The 6,785-nt window shown below is 39.1% G+C and overlaps 1 pseudogene; it reads left to right on the forward strand.

Annotated features, from left to right (window-relative positions):
* The first annotated feature begins 4,791 nt into the window (after positions 1 to 4,791).
* Positions 4,792 to 6,377, forward strand: LOC147457745 (uncharacterized; annotated as a pseudogene).
* The last annotated feature ends 408 nt before the right edge of the window (positions 6,378 to 6,785 follow it).

The following is a 6,785-nucleotide window of genomic DNA, read 5'->3' on the forward strand; positions in this document are numbered from 1 at the left end:
AACATCCTTTATTGTAAACTTGATACCAAGGGCATTTACCAAACGGTAATGTGAACGAGGCTGATTGATTCGGCCCCTTGAACAAACAGTGGATGATACAATGGCCGGAAGCTCGATGGCTTGTGGTCACGACGAACATTTGGAATCCGAAGTGGCCCGAGTTTATGAAGGTTTTTTTGTGGAAGGTGTTGTGGGGGGCTCTGCCGCGACAGGTGTCAAGATTCAGGCACGTGGTATCGGGTCTGATAGATGTTCGGGGTGCAGATTGGCTAGCGAAGACCTGGCCCACCTGTTCATATAATGCTCGGCAATTAGAGGCCTAGCAAGGATGGTTTGCAAATGGATACAAAGAACGTGGAAGATAGGGTTCTTCAAGAAGGATTTGTGCCTTGGTGGGAAACACTTTCGAAGTCCTACGATTCTAATCTTCACTCAAAGTGTTAGATACTGTTTCTTTAGTAATATCTGAAAGGCCAGGTACTGTCGTGTCTTTGATAACGAACTCTCTGTGGCTAGCTTCTCAGAGATTGTACAAGCAAGTAAGGAGTTGATTTATGTGTTAGGCAAAGGGAAAAACTCAGATGACTGGCTTAGGGTGACTCTTGCCATTTGATAGCCTTCATGTGTAAAGGATCGGCAATAGGTCGTTACTAGGTACTGCTACTAGGCGATGATATATCCTTCTGCCCCTCAAGTCTTAGCATGAGCTTGAGGCTGATTTGTATATTTCTTGGTGAATATGTGCCTACAATCTTTTTTTTCATTTCTTTTTGTAGGAATCTAGCAAGATGCTTTTGCAAAGCAAAACGAAATGGGATTTTTTAAGAAAACGGGAAGGGAGGCAGAGGGACTTGGGTTCGTGCGAGCGGCAATTGTGTATTAATGTTCGGGAAAAATGTGTCTCAACTTAATATCGTGTCGTTTTCAATTCCAAAATAGATAAAAATATTGCAAAAACACAAATAAATAACCTGATTTTTGAAAAATTCCTCTTGGCAAATCGAAGGAATTTTGTAAGTTTGGCAAAATGAATTTTGCCAAGCACTAGTGTGCATGCATGATGACACACACAACACATCGAGCGCATCGCCATCTATAGCGCTGAGACAGGTGCCAAAGTTTTTTTAAGCTGCTCATGAGAAGTTGGAGGAAGAAGAGAAGAATCTTTTAACGTCATGGGAAACTATCCCAAGAGACCTTAAAGATCTCTCCAACGAGGAGAGTTGAACTCATGAGAGAATGACGTGTGGAGAGAGAGAGAGAGAGAGAGAGAGAGAGAGAGAGAGAGAGAGGTAAGGGAGATTCCATTTTTCGCGGCGAGGGAAAGACATAGAAAATTGCTGCAGTGAAGAGCCACAAGTTGGAAGTTGTTTCTCACACAATGGAGGAAGCCCGGAGCATAGAGTGCAACTCTCGTGCCTTGCAGGTGTGATGAAGGGAATTTACACCTGTAGGAGATAGACAGAGGGAGCAAGTTGCTCTTTGTGAGGGCAAAGGCGGAGAGAGAGAGAGAGAGAGAGAGAGAGAGAGAGAGAGAGCGCTGCCGTGTTTGAGAGTGCTCCATGTGCAGAAGTACCGATTCAAAGCCATGAGAGAGACACAGAGAGAGCGCATATGTGCCGCCCATGGTCTGTGTAGGACGAGCCCCGACTACAATAACGCCATGGCCCTCGTGTTTGTGCAAGGGAGGCTATAGCTGTACTTGGAAGCTAGGCCGGGAGTGCATAGGGTTTAGGTTGCAAGGTAGGCGCCAGAACCCTGGTTTGTCTGCACGCTGCAAGAGGCAATGGTATGGTGATCGCGAAAACGAGGGTGGTTGACAGATGAGCAACTGAAGAAGCTTGGCTTGGGAACATGTGACAGACAGGAGGCTACAGTTTGTTCAGGCTAACGAGAAGAGAATCTCGACATCAAATTAATGAATTCGTAGCAATTTCGACCCAGTATCACATGACAATTTAATACAGTCTAATACAATCACTCACAATTGTGAGCTTTGCAAAAAAAAGATAACTGTGAGTTAAAATATTTATCTTTGCCTTTAGCAACGAAAATCTAAATTGTATATAAGGGGGGCGCTCTTTTCTTACTCCAATTATAGCTTTCAAGCCAATGTGCCCTGTGCAATAGACAGGTGAGAGTTGCAAGGTAGTGGGGGGGGGGGGGGGGGGGGGGGGGAGAGAGAGAGAGAGAGACCAGAGGTGACACCTGCATACTAGTTATATAATCTAGGGAGTGGACTATCTTAAGGCCACTTGTCCAAGGGGTTAACCTTTAAGAGACATCCTCCAAGATAACACACTAAACAAAGCACATAATGTTCTCTTAAAATTAGTGGATTAGACAAATGTACTAGAGAGAGAGAGAGAGGGAGAGAGAGAGAGAGAGAGAGAGAGAGCAAAGGAAGAAGAAGAAGAGAATTTTTAACCTGTTGACTCTACCATTGCGTTGCGCACACGCTTGTGTCTGCTAACTGCGAGCAGTGGGATATAGCTTAACTACAGCGTTGGCCTCCCCAAAAAACTACATGACCGGCTATGCCTATCACCTCCCACCTACACGGGGGTAAGCACCCCGATACTTATCCATTGCCCACAGACACCACAGAGAGAGAGAGAGAGAGAGAGAGAGAGAGAGAGAGAGAGAGAGGTTCTACACTCAACAAAAGTTAGCAATATAGATTCTTATTGGACTATTCAAAAAATGCCAATCCGCAGAAGCCATCAAGATCATTCTAATCCGCAAAAGCTAGCATGATCATTCTATATTGCTAACTTTTGTTGAGTATAGAGCTGCCTCTCTCTCTCTCTCTCTCTCTCTCTCTCTCTCTCTCTCTCTCTCTCTCTCTCTCTCTCTCTCTCTCTCTCAATGAAAATTGAAATTTGGAGGTGGCATCCTCTTCGATCCTTTGCTTTGAAGTTGTCAAGGGAGGGTAGAGCATGAATCTGATTAGATTTAAGTATAACAAGTTGGTCATGTGATGTTTATAAGCGTCTATCTTGCTCTTTGACTCACATCATGAAAGTCTTATTGACCTCATTGTCTTGCACTCTTGCGCATGTATATACACGTGCACACACGGACACACGCAATATGAAAATATTTTATGGGACCCATCTTGAGTTGCATTAGCCTCATGTAGAGGAAAATATCAACTTTTTTTACATCTTAGTCCATTAGTATGCACTAGCTCACGCGGCCCACTTAAGATGGGTCTCACTCACTCCTACCAATGGTACAAAGGTAAGACCTCTAACAGTGCTCATGCATGCTAACATTATCTACATAAGCCCTACATTAGAGAGAAAGCTCATTTGTTGTCTTCCATATCCCACAATCAGTATATTCCAAGAGACTAATCTCGCATAGCAAGCTCCTCAAGCACTTTTGGGCTTTATGAATTTCATCAACCTCCTGACTAACCATACCATTGCGATTTTCATGTGGAGAGATGCCCTCTCTTTGCATATGCTAAAAACAGCCTAGAGCTTCCTTATCATGACCAATGGTACAACAGTAAGGCCTCCGACGGTGATCAGCATGCCAACACTATCTACATAAGCCCTATTGTTAGAGAGAGAAAGAGAGAGAGAGAGAGAGAGAGAGAGAGAGATCATTTGTTGTCTTCCATATCCCACTTAGTGTATTCCAAGAGACAAAATCTCGCATAGCAAGATCCTCAAGCACTTTTTGTGCTTTATGAAGTGCACCACATTTGGCATACATGTTAGCTGAGGCAGTGCCAAGCACAACATTTTCCATTAGGGGATTTTTGGGGTCTCTTTTGTACCCTCTTGGAATATCCAGCTCAGCCAAACACTTAAATAAAACGTTGTTTTAAAGAAAGATTTTGATATAAATCAAAATTAGGTAAATAAACATTTGTAAATCAAATCTAGGTAACGAAACATTTGTAAATCAAAATATATCTCAAGACATGTATCTTCGTGAAAATTTGTGCCAAAATAATAATGATCTATATCTTGTCATGATTGCTTCAAGCTTCATGGCAGTAAAGATAAATTTTATGCGGCAGAAGATTAAAATGGCGGCAAATGAAAAGTTAAACGTAAGATTTTATAGCCATTTGGTTGCCAAATCTCATCTCCCTTCTCTATTCGTACATGGAGAACTTTTCTCAGGGTGTTTCATCTAGTTCTCAACACAACCGTAAATACAATTCATATTGAAATAGATGAAAAATACGAGCCTTTACAAAAAAGAAACAGAGTCCATAATCTTACATCTGATCAAAAACACCAGCTGAGATGTTTGGGTCATCGAAATTTAGATTTATGGTGTGATGGGAGTATATATATGATAGATCCTTGCACATTTTCAACTCCTAATTTTAGAAATCTTACATCTCTTTTATAATTTGTTGGAGATGGAGCAAAGGGTCTTTATGGTAGCTATTCTTGCCATTTTTTGGAGACATCAAAGCAAATAATTTCTTTAAATCACAGGTTTATTGAAGAAAATGCTATTTTGAATCAAAACCATCTCTTGAGCAATCAAAAAGTCAATTCCTTGACTAAGACTATCTCTAATCTAGAAAGAGATTTTTAAAAATCTTGTATTAAGAATACTCCTCTTGGCTTGAGACAAAGATGTCGAACAGTTTCAAATATTGAAACGTTTAAAGCAGGGAGTGGTGGACTTAAAAAAAGAATTCGAGCTATAAAGGAAGTTATAATTTTGTTGCATTCCTTCTTTTACAAAATGTTTGGAAAGTTTCTTTGTTTTCCTTACATAGCATGCTTCATGTTCTTTTTTGAACTTTGTAGAGATATGATGCATCTTGGAAAAGAAAATATCGATCTAGTCATGGCAAAGGACTCTTATTCTTCTTTAACTCACCATCTAGTGCTCAGGAGTTTATTGAATCTTCCAAATTCAAGAAGGTGAAACAAAATGTTGTCCATGAGTTCATTAATGAAGCACAAGTGAGTACTTCAATCGTTCAAAGGTCATTGATGATAGTGGTATAAGCAGAATGGGCTACACACAAATTGGTATACTTAAAGATAAGAAAATATCTTCATCTATATTGTCTACCCATGCTAGAATGAAAAAGTCAAGAAAAATGCTCAACTTAAAAGTTGCTAATTTTTTGGGGCCTCCCCTACACATTGCACAATACTTTTTTGCAAACAAGAGAGTGGTGCACTTCAACACATTCAACAATTATTTTTGGATTTAGAGAATATTCAACAGCAAATGGTCCATTTCTATCAAATAACTTTGGAGGAAGTAGAAAGAAAACTGAGTTTGTAATCAAGCTTGATGAATGTGAAATGTTGAAGCACAAAAAGATTGAGCGTGTGACAATCATGCTCATGAATCGAGCACTTACGAAACAATTTTCTAGAGATACAAATGGTAGTCCAAATGAAGAGAAAGAGAAGGATTTCAGTGTGCAGTTAGAAAATCATATTTGGTGGCTTGGATTATTTGAGGTAAAATATTGCACATTTAAAACAAAAAATTATAGCTCGGATTATTTGAAAATTTTCTTTCTGTATCACACATTTGAGACCTCAATAACTATGAATAATGATTATTACAGGTTGAGAAGGAAGATCATAATATTTTATATTGGGCATTTCATCAAACTCAAATACTAGCAATTATTCAAAAACAATCAGGAGGAGAACTTTTACATGTGAAGGATGTTGGTAGTTTTTCTGTTGAACGGCACATGGCAGGTGATCTCAAAACATTGAAATGCATGCATAACATCTCAAAAGGTGCCCTTTCAAAATCTCCTTGTTTATATTATATGCAATCAACATATTATTTAAATCATCGAAGCTAGTTACAAAAACCTACAAGGCATTTTCAAATTCCAAACTTGAAACCTGTATTGAATATTCCACTATCACAGGTACATAATTGTACATTACATGCATTGTGCAAAATTGTAGAGAAAATAATTTAATTGTATATCCAATTTGCATGGAAGCTTAAACCTGAGAAGGCGTCAAAAGAGGGCATTCAAAAAATCGAAGAAGTCCTTTCTGACATGGGACAACATGGAGGTCATGTCAAAATCACAAAATGCTCTAAGAGATCGACATCATCATATGAAGTTCCAACAAAACCATCAATTGGTGGTGTTAAAGCACAGAGATTTCTATCAAACCATGATAAAGTATCAGCCTCCACAATTAGATTTAACATGTGGAAGCTGTTACATAATGCAGTTAAAGATCATGCTGACACAGGTGAAGCTAGGAATCGTAAAGCAGAGGTATGGATATGTTTGGATGTATTTTTTTGTATATTTGACAAGAGGGACTCAAGAGGAAAACTTAAAGTTGGGGCTTGCACTTTATGCTTTTGTCAAGAGCATGCAAGAGGCTTGGTCATCTTAGAACATAATATATTACATGGTATGCTTTTCTATTCTTCTTTATTTGGATAGAAACACACAAACTACATCCCTAGTATAAAGATTGATGCAACTATGTGTGTTAATCTCATGTCCTATTAATTTACAACATATTATATACAATCATATTCCATGGTTTGCAAAAACATATGGATGTCCTATAATATGTAGCACACAAGGAATGGAAAAGTTGGATTATCACACATGAGGAGCTTATTTTTGCCATACACGACATGGTGGTGGAACCACTAGAGCCAACATTTATGAAGAGGTTTCCTATTGATTTTATAGAAGGATCATTCTTCAAAAACAAAGAAACAAAGTATTAAAAGAAAGAAGACAAGCACATGCAATCAAAATATCTCAGCAAATTCAAAGACGATAATGTTGG

This window comes from Adiantum capillus-veneris, chromosome 5, assembly GCF_014529385.1.
Source record: "Adiantum capillus-veneris isolate H3 chromosome 5, ASM1452938v2, whole genome shotgun sequence".
NCBI lineage: Eukaryota > Viridiplantae > Streptophyta > Polypodiopsida > Polypodiales > Pteridaceae > Adiantum > Adiantum capillus-veneris.